Source organism: Pinus tabuliformis, chromosome 3_1 (assembly GCF_031772625.1).
Source record: "Pinus tabuliformis cultivar Carrire ecotype Pingquan chromosome 3_1, CPIR1, whole genome shotgun sequence".
In the NCBI taxonomy this organism is placed as follows: domain Eukaryota; kingdom Viridiplantae; phylum Streptophyta; class Pinopsida; order Pinales; family Pinaceae; genus Pinus; species Pinus tabuliformis.
Window position 1 is genome coordinate 919487830 of NC_142301.1, and position 16201 is coordinate 919504030.

The following is a 16201-nucleotide window of genomic DNA, read 5'->3' on the forward strand; positions in this document are numbered from 1 at the left end:
TGACTATAGGGATGCATCGAGGTCTATATATTTTCGGACACCTATATAAAATGTGTACCCAATTTTTTTTAAGAGTTTATTGTGTTTGTGATGCATTCTAAATCACAACGCAGTACATAGGCGAACAGTCTGGTGGCTCAGTCTCAATAACAAAAATGGGTATATTTGAAAGCATAATAGTAATAAAAGCAGAGTTTGATTGGGGTAGTTTAAGATAGTTGTGGAATGAAGTTTTATTGAATTAGAGATTTTGCGTTAGAATTTTGTACTTCTCTCTATTGCAAAATAAATAATAAATATATAAAATCGAAAATAAATTTTTTTATCAAACTTAATAAAAATAAAAACAAAATAAATTATTCACTACTTTAATATACGGTATTCACAGAAATATGCTTCACTAACCCTCAATTCCTTTTATGCACCTCCACCTTTACAATTCTCAAATTACTTCTATTGGGTGACATGGTTTCAGAAACACCTTTACAACACAAGCAAAAATATGGGAGAAATAGCTATCAAGGGGATGTAGCTCAGATGGTAGAGCGCTCGCTTAGCATGCGAGAGGTACGGGGATCGATACCCCGCATCTCCATTTTGACACAACTGATTTTAATTTAGATTTATAGAATTTATGTAACATCAAATATTTAACAAACTTATTTCACTCCATAAATGAAAAGTAATATACTTCTACACAATTACTTTATCTCCATAAACAATTACTTTACTTCTACACAACCTTATATGTATTCTCTAATTTTTAACAAATAAAATTTAAAAAGTATATTTTTGTTTAATTATTATAATTTCTATTTTTAATTAATAAATTTTTAATATTCAATTAAATTTATTTACTTATTTTTTAAAAATTAATAATATATTATTTTCTTATCAATTTTTAAATACGTTTTTGTTTAATTACTATAATTTCTATTTTTAATTAATAAGTTTTTAATATTCAAAAAGTACTTTACGTCTAACAACCTTATATCTATATATATATTTAATTTTTTACAAATAAAATTAGAAAAATATATTTTTTATTATAAATTTTATTTTTAATTAAAAAATTTTTAATATTAAAAAATTATTTTACTACTACATAACATTATCATTATATATATATATATATATATATATATATATATATATATATATATTACAAATAAAATTAGAAAAATATATTTTTTATTATAATTTCTATTTTTAATTAATAAATTTTTAATATTCAATTAAATTTATTTAATTATTTTTTAAAAATTAATAATATATATTAATTACCCGGATGCGGATGAAATTCAAGGTTATTAATGACGTTTTAGAGGAACATGGCGCTCGACCCAGCCAGCTACAGGCCAGCGCTAATCTCCATGCCCAGTTATGGCACCTGCAGACTCACCTAAGGTGAGAGCAGGTCCGCCTGCAGGACATCTTAAATGAACGCCCTGGCTGAGATAAGGATGTGGTTAGTTTAAACATGGCGCATATGACCATTAACCCCATTGTCTGTCCTCCCTCCTTCAGCATATGCCCGCTCCAAGTAGGAAACCCCTGCAGCAGAACTATTACAGGCAATCGATGTTCGCTTCTTTGCTGTCTTGACTTTGGAAATGGGTTTCATTATTCCCATTCCCAACTCTGCCCTCTGAACTCTATTCAGGAACCCTCTGCGCACTCTCTGCTTCCCATCCAAGCACCCAATTCTCCTGCGCTTCTCCTCCACTACATTACCATGGTTCGTCACCGCATGAGGAGCCGCCATGGAGGTAGCCGAGGGGGCCATGCTCGCTCTCAGGCAGCGCAAAGCGTGGAGCAGCCACCACCACTTGCCTCTCCGCCTTCATCTCAGACTAATTCTCCCCCTCCTAGCCCGCCCCGCAGAATCTATCCGCACAATGCCTTCCAGTCGACTCACTTCAGATTCCAAAGTAACCTGAATCGGCCCATTATCACTGCTAATATAACCATCATCTTCTCTGAAGAAGAAGAACAGCAAAGGGCTCCGGAGCGTAACCCGGCAGAGCAACCACAGGACAACCACAAAATTGTTGGTAGTCATGGCTCAGAGCAGCTCTAGGCGGATGAAGGCAGAGCAGCGAGGCGTGGCGAACAGCATGAGGAAGGTGATACTATAGGCGACACTCGGCAATCAGGTGGAAGCTCTCATGGCACCACAATTTCTATGGCCATTGCTGGCAGCTCGAGCAGAACCCGTCAGGCAACGGAACCTCCAGATGGCGGGGCGGAGGGCGGCGTGGAGAAGGAAGGCGAGATATGGTATGGGAACGCTTGCCCAGTCATCGAGGAGTCACCGTACCAGGACTTCCCTATGTGATGCCACATGGACTCCCACGTGCCATCTAAGAATTTTGTTGCTGACTGGTTAGGTTCTGCTGTTAGTGGTTTTTGTGGTACTGTTTGTAGTTTTGTGGTTCTGGCGTTTGTGGTTCTGTTGCTGATATGTGTAGCAATTTTGTCAAATGATGTTGTCTCAAATGCTTCAAATGGTGTTATCTCAAGTTCTCATTCTGGTTTTGTTGTTGTATTCCCGATCTTCTGCATGGTTTTTGCAAAGTGTAACTGGTTTTCCCAAACACGGGACAGTTTTGATAACCTAGGTGTTCTCGGCTGAGGCTACAGCCTCATTGTAACTATATTTTTCTTTCCTTTTAATAGAATTAGTTTTTACAGAGAAATATATATATATATATATATATATATATATATATATATATATATATATATAAATTTTTTATCAATTTTTTTTGAAACGTATTATTAATAATCAATATTTTCTATTTTCAACTTATCCGATTATACACTATTGCGGAATACATGCACAATACATAACCTCCTCTACGTTGATCATCAATTTAGCAGCATCAAAAACAATGAAACATCAATCGCATGCACACATTAACACAGTATGTAACCCGGGGAAAGCTTACAGCTGAAAACCCCACACTGTCTGTATATTAATGATTGAGAACATGTAACAATACATAGTACAATACTCCTCTCAAGTATCCAGCACTATCTCCGCCTGTTACACACAAAACTAGCTCAGATCCGAACAAGTCACAGGTTCAAATCTCCTCCGCTGCTTTGCCTGCCTCTATTGCACAATGCCTCAAGGGAATCACCCACACTGAAAATCACGTGAGCACAGGCTATTTCATTGGGCATATACTATGCAATCCTCATGGGCATACTCAATCCATGCTTGTGCAAATCTCATGCACAACTGATAGTCACAACTCACCCTTTCACTTACCTCTAACACCTGTCTCTGTTGAACTGTCCATGCACTGAGTTAACTGATGTATTCTTCAGTTACTTTATGAGTTAATAATTAGTGAATTAATTAACAATCAATTCACACAACTCATCACTAGTGTATTCTCCAGTTAGACTGAATACAACTAGTTCAACTGAACACAACTCCATCAACTCCACATCCAACTCCACAGAACTCACATGCATGAGTTCTAACTGAAGTCCTCCATGCAATAGCTCAACTAACACATAAGAAACCACGTGATTCCTTCTGTCAGCTGCATGTGCCACATCCGTAGCTCGAACTGAAGTGCTCCAAGAGAAAAAGATAATGTTTAGAGTCCAAATATTACTAAGGGCTAATAATATTTGACTGTTTCTATTTTTAGCCTAGCAATCTAAAAATAGACTTTGATCACTCCGTTGTGAACCAGAAATAGAAGTCCATCTATTTTTCCCAACATGACCAATCATCCACAAATAGCATACTGCAACTCATAGACCATGATCCATATGTCTAAAAATAGACTCTGCGCCATAATTTGCCTGCGGGCCCACTTAGTGAAGGCGACTCCTTTCCACTAAGCTCCATCATCTTGTTGCATTCTCAACACTCCCTCTCAACAAGATATGGATTATCAGCAACCCCTATCCTGCCTCGGTGGTATTCGAATTTGCTCTTGGTGAGCACCTTCGTCAAGATATCAGTATCCTGATCCTCCGTTGGAATGTATGAAAGTAACATGATTCTCCGCTGCACACAATCTCTGATATGATGGTACCTGATGTCAATGTGCTTAGATCTATCATGAAATACAGGATTAGCCGAGAGTTTAATGCAACTCTGGTTATCATAGTAAATCACAGTAGGCTCCAAGTAAGAACCGAACAAACCGACCAGAATCTTCCTCATCCATATAGCCTCGCATGCAGCCAAACTTGCTGCCATATACTCAGCCTCTGTTGAACTGAGTGACATGGATCTCTGCTTCCTGCTGTACCAAGAAACTACTGTCGACCCGATACTGAAGACCCCTCCTGATGTGCTCTTTCTGTCCGTTGGGCTCCCTGCCCAATCTGCATCCGTGAATCCACATAGCTTCACCTCATCCTCCTATCTGTACCACAAACCATATCCCGATGTGCCTCTCAAATAACGCAATACATGCTTGCCTGCCTTCCAGAAGAGCTTGGTTGGCTTAACCATAGCTTGTGAAAGTTGGTTAACATCATAGCATATATCGGGTCATGTATTGACCAGATACATAAGCGACCCCACCGACTGTCGATAGACAGTGGCATCCACTTCTTCTGCCGAAGTGGCATCCTCCTTCCTCCAACCTCTAGGAAGAGGAGTATCAACAGGCTTGCAGCCATGCATGTTGAACTTCTCTAGTATCTCCCAAGCATACTTACCCTGAGAAACAAACAGTCCATCACTGTGTTTCCAAATTTCCAATCCCAGGAAATAATGAAGGAGGCCCAAGTCCTTCATCTCAAACTCCTTAGCAAGATCATCCTTGCATGAAAGTATCAACAGCTCATCACCCGTTAGAATCAAATCATCTACATACAATACAATGATAAGCAATTTACCCTCCACCACAATCTGGTATAGGTTAGGATCTGCCTCACTCTTGGAGAATCCAAGTCTGGTGAAATAACTCTCTATCTATGTGTACCAAGCACGTGGTGCTTGCTTCAACCCATACAGTGCTCTCTTGAGCCTGCACACATGCGACTCGCTGCTGAAGATCTCAAAACCTTTGGGCTGCTCAATGTACACCTCCTCCTCAATGACTCCGTTGAGGAACACAGTCTTCACATCCATCTGATGAATGTGCCACCCCATCTGTGCTGAGAGAGCAAGAATCGTCCGTATGGAAGAATACCTTACGACAGGTGCAAAGGTCTCCTCATAATCGATCCCCTCTATCTGTGAAAAGCCTCGAGCAACAAATCTTGCCTTGTACTTCTCCACACTCCCGTCAGCTGCCTGCTTAACTTTGTAGATCCATCTCGAACCCACCACTGATTTCCCTTCCAGTCTTGGGACAATCTCCCATGCACTGTTTCTGACAATCGAATCATACTCTTCCACCATGGCATCTACCCATGCGGGATCCTCCACAGCTTCCTCGAAAGAGGATGGCTCAGTCACAACACATTTGCTCACAAGAGCCATGTATCCAGTGTACCGATCAGGTGACTATCTCTGCCTGCGTTGGGCTGTAGGTGGTCCTACAACTTTCTCTGCATCTTGAGCCAGTCGCTCAACTTCTGTCAAGCGCTTTCGCCCTCTGATGGTTGGCGATGCATGAGTGGTCTCTTCCACTCCATGAACTTCGTCCTGTGGCTGATCCACGTCCTAAAGCTCATCTTTAGGAACTAATAGCTCCTCATTTGCATGCAAGTGTGGCTCCCTCTCAAGCAAACACTTCATGGCTTTCTCCTCCTGAAATTTTATATCCCGTCGCACAACAGTCTTACCACTATCTGGCAAATACGCACAATAGTTGTGGGGCGTATTAGTGTACCCCACAAATATCCCAACCTCTGCGGTTGGCTCCAACTTCTTCCTGGCATCCTTCATCACATGCATGTAAACGTTAGCACCAAAAATCCTCAAATGAGAAAGATCAAGCTTCTTACCAGAATAAGCCTCCTCGGGTGTACTCATGCCAAGTATCCTGTGAGGAAAACGGTTCTGCACATATATTGCAGTATTGCATGCTTCCGCCCACAAGTGAAGGGGTAGGCCCTGATCATGCAACATCGCCCGTGCAGCACCCACGATCGTTCTGTTCTTCCGCTCAGCAACCCCGTTCTGCTGTGGTTTATGGGGAGCTATGAGCTCTCTTCGAATCCCTTCTGCTTTACAGAAATCCTTGAACTCTTCTGAGATGTATTCACCACCATTATCGCTCCTAAGAGCCTTCACCTTCTTCCCCGACTCCTTCTCGACCAGTGCTTTGAACTCACAGAAATTTTAGTATGTCTCGCTCTTCCTCTGCATGAAGAAGATCCAGCACTTACGAGAGAAATCATCAACAAAAATCACATAATACCTGTGCTTTGTTGTCGAAGCTACTGAGAAAGGTCCACACACGTTTGTGTGAATTCTCTCAAGGATCGTCGTGGCACGACTCTCCTTCTCGTGAAAGGTGGCTTTCACAAACTTTCCCAAAGTACACCCCTTGCATTGATCTGACTACACAAGTGTGCCTTTAGGAAGCCCTGTAGTGATCTGTTGCAATATCTTCAAGGCTCCATGGTGAAGGTGACCCAATCTCCTATGCCACAACTCGCCATCATCCCGGCTCACCAATCCTTCTGCCTTGAATGCCATTGCTGCACAACCATCTACATGCAAATGATAAAGGTTCCTCACTCGAACCCCTATCTTCCGGGTTTCTCCAGTTGTCTTACTGCACAGGAAAGCCTTTCCCTCGCTAAAAACAACATCATATCCCTTGTCTTCTAACATCGCCACAGAGATAAGATTCTTCTTCAAACTTGGAACATGCATCACTTGAAGGGTTTACCAGACTCCCTCTCAAAGGAAATGGTACTGATACCGGTCGCACTGTATCTACCATCATTGCCCATCTCAATGTGCACTCCAAGATCTTTCTCCTCCAGATCAGAAAACAAATCTCGATCTCCTATCATGTGAAAAGACGCACCACTATCCAAGAACCACACCGATCCCATCACACTTGAAACCAAGCATGCGATCAATGAAAAATCATGCTCAAACTGTGAGGCTAGAGCCTCTCCTGCTGCAGATCCAGCAACTTGCTTGTTCTTCTTCTTCTGCAGACAATTAGTGGCATAGTGTCCATGCTGGTGACAGTGAAAGCACTTCACCTTGGACATGTCCTGCTTCTTGCCTTTCGTACCAGACTGAGAAGCTTTCTTGCTCTTCCCCTTCTTTGCTTTGGCAGCCAAAGCGCAATTTTCTTCATCAGTTCCCTTTGATGAAGATTCGTCCCTAGTATTTCGCCTGATCTCCTCCTGCACAAGATCTGACCAAAGTCTCTCCCATCCTAACAATTTCTCCTGACCATTGACAGAGTCCTGATAGGAATGCCAACTCTTCGGAAGACCAAGGAGAGCCAAGCTCACCAAGTCCTCATCATCGACAGTCACCCCCACACTTCCCAGCTCATCCCGACACTGAGTGAACTTCGTGAGATACTTGGGCATACTGTCTCCCTTCTCACATTTGATGTTTCTGAGTTTATCCTTGAGTGCCAGCTTCCTCTGATTGCTCTTGCTTTGGAATAGATCTGTCAACGCTTTCCACATCAAGTATGGAGAAGCCTTTCCATGCAGGCTGGACACAATGTGATCCTTCATGCCCTCCAACAGAATCCTTCGACACTTTGCTGTCTTCTTTTGCCAAGCATCAACTTGCGCAGTATTAGTAGGCTTTGGGACATCAGCCTCTATGAACTCCTTTAGCCCGTTATCATCCAATATTGCCTCCATCCTGTCCTTCCATGCAATATAGCTCGAGCTGCCCTCAAGAGCATACTCCAATCGCAATCTGTTGAAAGACATTGCCATGTTGATACCAAGAAAACACTGCTGCCAATTCGAATTCCACCAGCTCCAAACTCAACCGACTCTGATCTAAGATTCATGAGAACAAAGTATTTCTCGTATAGAGATTGACTGTATGGGCTTTTACCGGATATCCCACCTTCCAAAGGAAGGATGAATACAGAGGCTACCTAGCCCGATTACAGATTCTGCCTGAAGAAATAGAATGTAAACACTTCCTGAATAGTAGATCTGATGATCAACAACTCCGATACCATGTAGAAATTTTGAATAATAAACACTTATTCACAGAGATTATCCCGATTATACACTATTGCGGAATACATGCACAATACATAACCTCCTCTACGTTGATCATCAATTTAGCAGCATCAAAAACAATGAAACATTAATCACATGCACACATTAACACAGTATGTAACCCGGGGAAAGCTTACAGCTGAAAACCCCACACTATCTGTATATTAATGATTGAGAACATGTAACAATACATAGTACAATACTCCTCTCAAGTATCCAGCACTATCTCCACCTGTTACACACAAAACTAGCTCAGATCCGAACAAGTCACAGGTTCAAATCTCCTCCGCTGCTTTGCCTGCCTCTATTGCACAATGCCTCAAGGGAATCACCCACACTGAAAATCACGTGAGCACAGGCTATTTCACTGGGCATATACTGCGCAATCCTCATGGGCATACTCAATCCATGCTTGTGCAAATCTCATGCACAACTGATAGTCACAACTCACCCTTTCACTTACCTCTAACACCTGTCTCTGTTGAACTGTCCATGCACTGAGTTAACTGATGTATCCTTCAGTTACTTTATGAGTTAATAATTAGTGAATTAAATAACAATCAATTCACACAACTCATCACTAGTGTATTATCCAGTTAGACTGAATACAACTAGTTCAACTGAACACAACTCCATCAACTCCACATCCAACTCCACAGAACTCACATGCATGAGTTCTAACTGAAGTCCTCCATGCAATGGCTCAACTAACACATAAGAAACCACGTGATTCCTTCTGTCAGCTGCATGTGCCACACCTGTAGCTCGAACTGAAGTGCTCCAAGAGAATAAGATAATGTTTAGAGTCCAAATATTCCTAAGGGCTAATAATATTTGACTGTTTCTATTTTCAACCTGACAGTGTAAAAGTAGACTTTGATCACTCCGCTATGAACCAAAAATAGAAGTCCATCTATTTTTCCCAACATGACCAATCATCCACAAATAGCATACTGCAACTCATAGACCATGATCCATATGTCTAAAAATAGACATATTCTAAAAATAGACTTTGCGCCATAATTTGCCTGCGGGCTCACTTAGTGAAGGCGACTCCTTTCCACTAAGCTCCATCATCTTGTTGCATTCTCAACATATATACACACTCTAAAACATCCCATGAAAATCAATCTTTACAAATAAAATTAGAAAAATATATTTTTTATTATAATGTCTATTTTTAATTAATAAATTTTTAATATTCAATCAAATTTTTTTAAAATCAATAATATATATTAATTTTTTATCAATTTTTTTTGAAACGTATTATTAATAATCAATATTTTCTATTTTCTACTTATCAAATAAATACTCTCTTCTATATATATTTTAACTAAAACATCCCATGAAAATCAATTTTTTCATTTTTTTTACTTGATCAAATAAATACTCAAACATCTCATAAATCTAAGCATATATTTAAAATAAGGCTAGATAAAGAAAAGAATATAGAAGAGAGTATTTATTTGATCAAGTAAAAAAATTGAAAAGATTGATTTTCAGGGGATGTTTTAGTTAAAATATATATAGAAGAGAGTATTTATTAATAAATTTTTAATATTCAATTACATTTTTTAAAATTAATAATATATATTAATTTTTTATCAATTTTTTTGAAACGTATTATTAATAATCAATATTTTCAATTTTTTAATAACACGTCTCAAAAAAAAATAGATAAACAATCAATTTTTTTTAATCTTATTATCAATAATCAATCTTTTCTACTTATTAAATAAATACTCTCTTTATATATATATATATATATATAAACTAAAAAATCCCATGAACATCAGTTTTATTTTCTACTTCATCAAATAAATACTATGTACCTGTTCATACATAATTTTCTTCGTTAAAATTATGATTTCTATTATATATATTATATATAATTTTCTATAAATTTTATTTTCATTTATTATTTTTTATTTTATTTTATGATCTTCTATTATATATATTACATATAATTTTTATTTCATTTTTTTTTTATTTAGTTTATATTATATATAATATTGGTTTTTTTTCAATTAAATTCTATATTAATAAAAACTAGATTACAATCTTTAGTTTTTTGATATTTGAGATTACAATCTTTAGCTTCAAGGTGATTTTGGGATTTTTCTTTTCCCTTATATTACAATCTTTCACTTCTTGATATGAAAGTAATTAGGGATTTTTTTTTTCCCTTGGCTTACTTATATAAATATTTATTTTTTAAAAAAATTGGTTTTTTTTCCTCATCAATTATAAATACATATTTTTTTAATTGTTTTTTTCTTTTACTTGGAATGAAAGCACGAGAAACCTTAATTACGGAGTAAATCATCAATCCTAATTATAAATTCTTGCTCCAAGAGAATCTAAGGGAGTAGAACCCATGATCAACAAAAATATAAAAAAAAACTTTCACTTAAAGCTCTAAACCACTTGAACTAACCTTAAAATTAGTTATCTTTTTACTTTTATTCATTTATTTGTTTTTCATTTTATTTGATTTTTTTTTTTTTTTCCCTATCATTACATTTTATATTAATTTAGTCTAATTTCAAATTTAAATAAACTTTAAGAAAAAAGAAAAATGAAAATATAAATGTATTTATATTTAATATATTATCATTTTTTCCTAATTTTTATTTTTTTTATTTTTCTAATTTAATCTATCACTATTATAAATTTGACATATTTATCTAAAATGTATATGTATAAGAGTATGTATTTATATTTAATATATTATCATTTTTTCCTAATATTTATTTATTATTTTTTTAATCTAATCTAATAATATTATAAATTTGACATATTTATGTAAAATGTATATGTATCAAGAGTATGCACATCATTATTATGAATGTAATGATACACAATACAAATGGTTTTTACGTCCCTATAATACTAGTGTAGCCCCTTTATTGTTATTGTTGTGTCCATGTAGCCCTCATATTTTTATTGTGGTGCACCATAGAAGCCCACTATTGTTATTGTTGTGTCTTCACATTATTATTGTTATGTAGGCTCTGATTATATTGTGACCCCTTAGACTCTTATATATACAAAGGAGGTCTTGTCATTTGAATCATCGAAGAATTGTTCATTTATGTAATGTAAAGGAGGTTTCCCCCTCGAAGAAGATACTTTTTAAGTTGTTGATCTATATTTTTGTTACTTGGTTGCATAACATTTGGTATTAGAGCTTTGGATTCTAGGGTTTTGCTGCTTCAAACAGGTCATTGTGGAATTTTCGCTATAATTTTTTTCTATGAAGCTTCAGAAGCTGAAATTGTGACCACATGCAGCCAAAATCTTGGTAAAATTCATGCTGGTATTTCAGATCATGGTTCGTTATATGTTTTGAGATATGGTCTGAAGAAGTTAGGGTTTTTGGAGGCCACTGAATTTAGTCGCAAACAGGTGACCTAGGGAAAATCGTCATAACTTTGGTTTCAAACATTGGATTTGAATTCTATAAAAAAATTACTGAACGTGCATGGACTATAGGTTTTTTTTAGTAATTTCAAATCCGAAGGTTGAAGCAATTACATGTGGCATTTTGTACAACTTTTTTCTATTGAACCAGTATATAATTAGGTCATCGTGAGATATTTGACATAATTCTATATTGAAGAATCCAATATTGGTTGGAATTGTGGCATTGCAGAGAAGATTCATAGGGATACCATAGGGCCAAATTTCAGACCTTGGAAATCCAAAATTACAAAGATACAACAATTTCAATATCAAGCTCCTAAAAAGCAAGAAAAGTGTGTGTATTTTTTAAAATTTTGCATAACTTTTGTTTGAATAATCAATTTGAAGTGATTCAAAGGGCATATTGAAGTATAGATATCAGTATTTGGTTCTAAAATGCCTCCAAAACAAAAAAATTCATCATCCATTAAGCCCTCAAAAATCTCTACTATGACGCATGAAGAGGAAGAATTGTAGCATGATATATCAAAATTATAGGACCAAGTGCAACAAATTTTGCTCTCACAAAGAGCAACCAAAGATGACATGGATGGATTAAAAGGGGACATGGATGGATTAAAAGGCGACATGGATAATTTTAAAATAGCAATAAAATGCAACATCAATGGTTTAAAAGCAGGGATGGAAGCAATGATGAATGCTAAGATGGAAGGATTGACAAAGTTGTTGCAAGAAAAGCTTCTAGGTGGTGACAAGGTAATCCATGAAAATCATGATGAGGACAAAAGGAATATGAATTATGATTTTAGAGACTCCAATGTGTGGTTTAAGAACCACCACATTCTGAAGATAGACATGAGGAAGTTTGATGGCAAGGATTTGGTAACATGGATACTACAGATGGAGCAATATTTTGATCTATAGGATTTGCAAGCCTCACAAAAGGTGTGTATTACATCTTTATATTTAGAAACCAATTAGTTTGTATGGTATATATGGCTTTGTTTTCGTAAACCACTTGTCACTTAGTCAATTTTTACAGAGGAATGCACTATTCAAACAGTGTTGTTAGAACTTGATGAAGAAGGAAAAAAAATATTTAAGCCTGAAGCAGTGACAGAAACAAGAACTTGACAGCTACGGAATTGATCAATTTCAGAGTATCTCATTAAGCGAAAGAACTTACCCATTGAAGATTCCACATGGGAGGATGAGAATTTTATACAGAAGCATCTAGAACTACTCAAGCGTTGAAGACAACACTTTTTTTAAGGAGAGGGGTAGGTTAGGTCCCTATCATACTAGTGTACCCCCCTTATTGTTATTATTAGTGTAGCCCCCTTATTGTCATTGTTAGTGTAGCCCCCTTATTGTTATTGTTGTGCCCATGTAGCCCCCATATTGTTATTGCGGTGCCCCATAGAAGCCCACTATTGTTATTGTTGTGCCCTTAAATTATTATTGTTATGTAGGCTCTAATTATATTGTGACCCCTTAGACTCCTATATATACAAAGGAGGTCATGTCATTTGCATCATCGAAGAATTTTTCATTTATGTAATGTAAAGGAGGTTTCCCCCTCGAAGAGGATAATTTTTAATTCATTGGTCTATATTTTTGTTAGTTGGTTGCATAACAATGACTTGGTTGATGTGCACATTTTTATATTATATTTATTCTCACTCACATAAAATTTCCTAATTGATGCATGATTTTTTTTTTAGTTTGTTTGCAAATTGGTGGAACCAACCCATAGTTTGAGGAATTGTAACCTAGGGGTAGCTTAGTTGTCAAAATTGCCTGGTAATAGCACTTGGTTTGGGCCACACTAACCCATACCTATGACTAAATTTGTGCTCATGGAGTTTCGAAGCAATGATTTTTTCACCACATAATACTTTTTCACACATCATTTTGTAACCATCGGGCAAATGACCACCAATCTGGATTTTTCGCTATCCATTGAAGTGTTCTAAAGAATTCCCCTACAATGTTAGAAGCCAAACAATCCCAAAGAGAATGAGAATTTTGGATTACATGGTCCAAAAACCTATTTTTGAGCATCTGAGCGGTTCCCTACCCATATTCTGCGCATACGCAGATCTGACCATTATAGCCAGTACATGTTTGCGTTATGTCTTCCACTATGACCTGCGCACATAACTTAATGTAAGTACAAATAAAAAGTGATTTCTAGAAGCTTTGTTGGGGGGATATTTCCCAACTGAAAGCTTCGAGCTTATGCTTACTTGGGCCTTATCTCTTTATTCATGAACCCAATTCCCTCTCTTTGTGGAACCCTAATCCCTCCTTTTGAGGATCTTATCCCTTGAGAAGAGGATCTCAAACCTCCTCCTCTTGGCCTATAAATTCAACATAGATCAAAGGGCTAAGAAGGACTGCTGAATGTAATCTTATGATGTTGGAATAGGGTTAGAAGGCTTGTCACCTAGTAGAGGATTGGAAACTATTGGGAAGAGACTTGCAACATCAACATTGAGGTTGTATTGCTCTTTCTTATTCAAATTTAATACAAAAGAGTGTTTCTTTTCCACTGTATTTGTTCAATGGAGTTGATGAATTGTGTGTTTACTTCATTTTTCCATTGATAATGATATTAGGTACTAGTTTCCTTGATCACTAGTATGGGTTTTTTGAGTCATTTATCTATCATATGCCTTTGATCCTTTGTTGTTATTATGTTTGCAGGTCTAGATTCTGAGCATTGAGGAGTTGCATCAAGTTATAGTGAGGATCTTCATTAGGCATTTTGTTTGAAAGGTATGGATTTCTTCTTCCACCATTCTTGCTTGTGATTCAATAGGAATGAACTCAAGGAAATATTTAATAGTTTGTCTCTTTGCTACTATATTTAATCATTGAATCTAGGGAGATTGCTCTTATCAGCAATAGTGATTTGTTCACATAACAGAATAACACATGGTTTGGGCCACACTAACCCACACCCATGGCTGAATTTGTGCTCATGGAGTTTTGAAGCAGTGACTTTTTCACCACATAGTACTTTAATGAAACACTTTGTCACATTCTACTTTATAGCCCAATCGGTAATTAATCCATACTTTCCTATCAAAACTTTTGGTTATATTTCTATGATCTTAGTCAACATATTGTGACTCTATTTTTTAAAGGTTAAGGATATTGTTAAAATTCGAGTTTAGGACATGTTAAATTATTCATGGAAATAATTTTTGACTTCCAAACAATGGGAATTATCAATACCCAACCATCTTCCTTGAACTCAATTGAAATGCAACATAGGTGATAGTTGTTAAGCTAGGGGGACAATTATCAAAACCTAACCATCTTCCTTGAAATATATATAAATGTGACATGGAGATAGTTGTTGAGCAAGGGAAGATGGTCTTCATTGCATTAGATCAAGTTATTTTTTTTAAAACTAGTAAGAGGATAGTCTACATTTAAAGGGACCAACCAAGAAGTTTTAAAATATTCATGATTGATCAATGGGTTCCATTAAGTATTTTAAGTACTACAAAGTTATTTAGACATTTTCAACATCTAAAGGGACAAACCATAAATTTTACAATCATTCATGATGGATTAATGGGCTCTAAGTGTATATTAGAGACTACAAAGGATATTACATGGTTTCAAAAATTTATGATAGAGTAATATGATCAAGGAGTAGATTAGGTACCTTTGAAACCATGGTATTTACTTGACATGCATTACCATTTCTTATCTTACTTATTATTTTATTTTCCTTTCCTTTTAGCATGTCCCCTCACATGGCATATGTGTAATTTTATTGCCCAATGATATATAGGTCAGTTGGGTTTTAATGTTGTTTATAAACATAATTATAGTTTTGTTGTGAGATATGTCTCTTCTTGTATTGAGGCACTGTCAATTACATCCTTTGTGATATAAGAAAGCACATTATCACTGACACCATTCAATTTACCTACTGCAATCACATTGTTTCTCTTTACCTTATTTTATTAATTTTGAGACCTTTTCTTTACATCATGGTATATCTTAAGTCTTTTCAAATTGTCCAATAACAACTTGTGCCATAAGTGTGAAATGGAATGTATGAAAATTTTATTTCAAATTGGCCATACGAATTGATTCAAATTGGATCATTATATTATTTGTCATCCATTTTTATGCTTTCAAAGTGAAAAAGGTGGAGGAAACAACTCATAAGGCCATTTTTATTGGTAGGTCCCAATTTGACGAATTCAGGTGTGAAACCTTTCGTAAGTAGTTTGAGGCATCAAATGCCATTTTTTTTTCTTTTTTTTTTGGCGGGTGGTGGGGGGAGGGGTGGGGGTTTATAAAGTTTTTTTGCTTAAGTGTGGAACTCCATAGTGCTATTCTACACATAGATACCTTTCCAACAACATAAGAATTGCCTCAATCAAGGCCTGTATGCAAAATTATGCCATTTCAATATTAATCGACATATTTTGCCCACCATGATACTAATGGATGCCACACCAACCCCGAATATTCATGGAAAAGGGGTTAGCCACATGATCATGATGAAAAATATTCTAAAAATCCATATTATAATTCTATTTAAGAGTTGAAGGAGTCAAACTTAGCCACTAGTAGGCTATTGAGTCATGTTATAATC

At 36.5% G+C, this 16201-nt stretch overlaps 1 non-coding gene across 1 annotated transcript; it reads left to right on the top strand.

Annotated features, from left to right (window-relative positions):
* The first annotated feature begins 522 nt into the window (after positions 1 to 522).
* On the top strand, positions 523 to 595 carry TRNAA-AGC (transfer RNA alanine (anticodon AGC)). The gene has a single exon. It is a non-coding gene; the product is annotated as a tRNA-Ala (tRNA).
* The last annotated feature ends 15606 nt before the right edge of the window (positions 596 to 16201 follow it).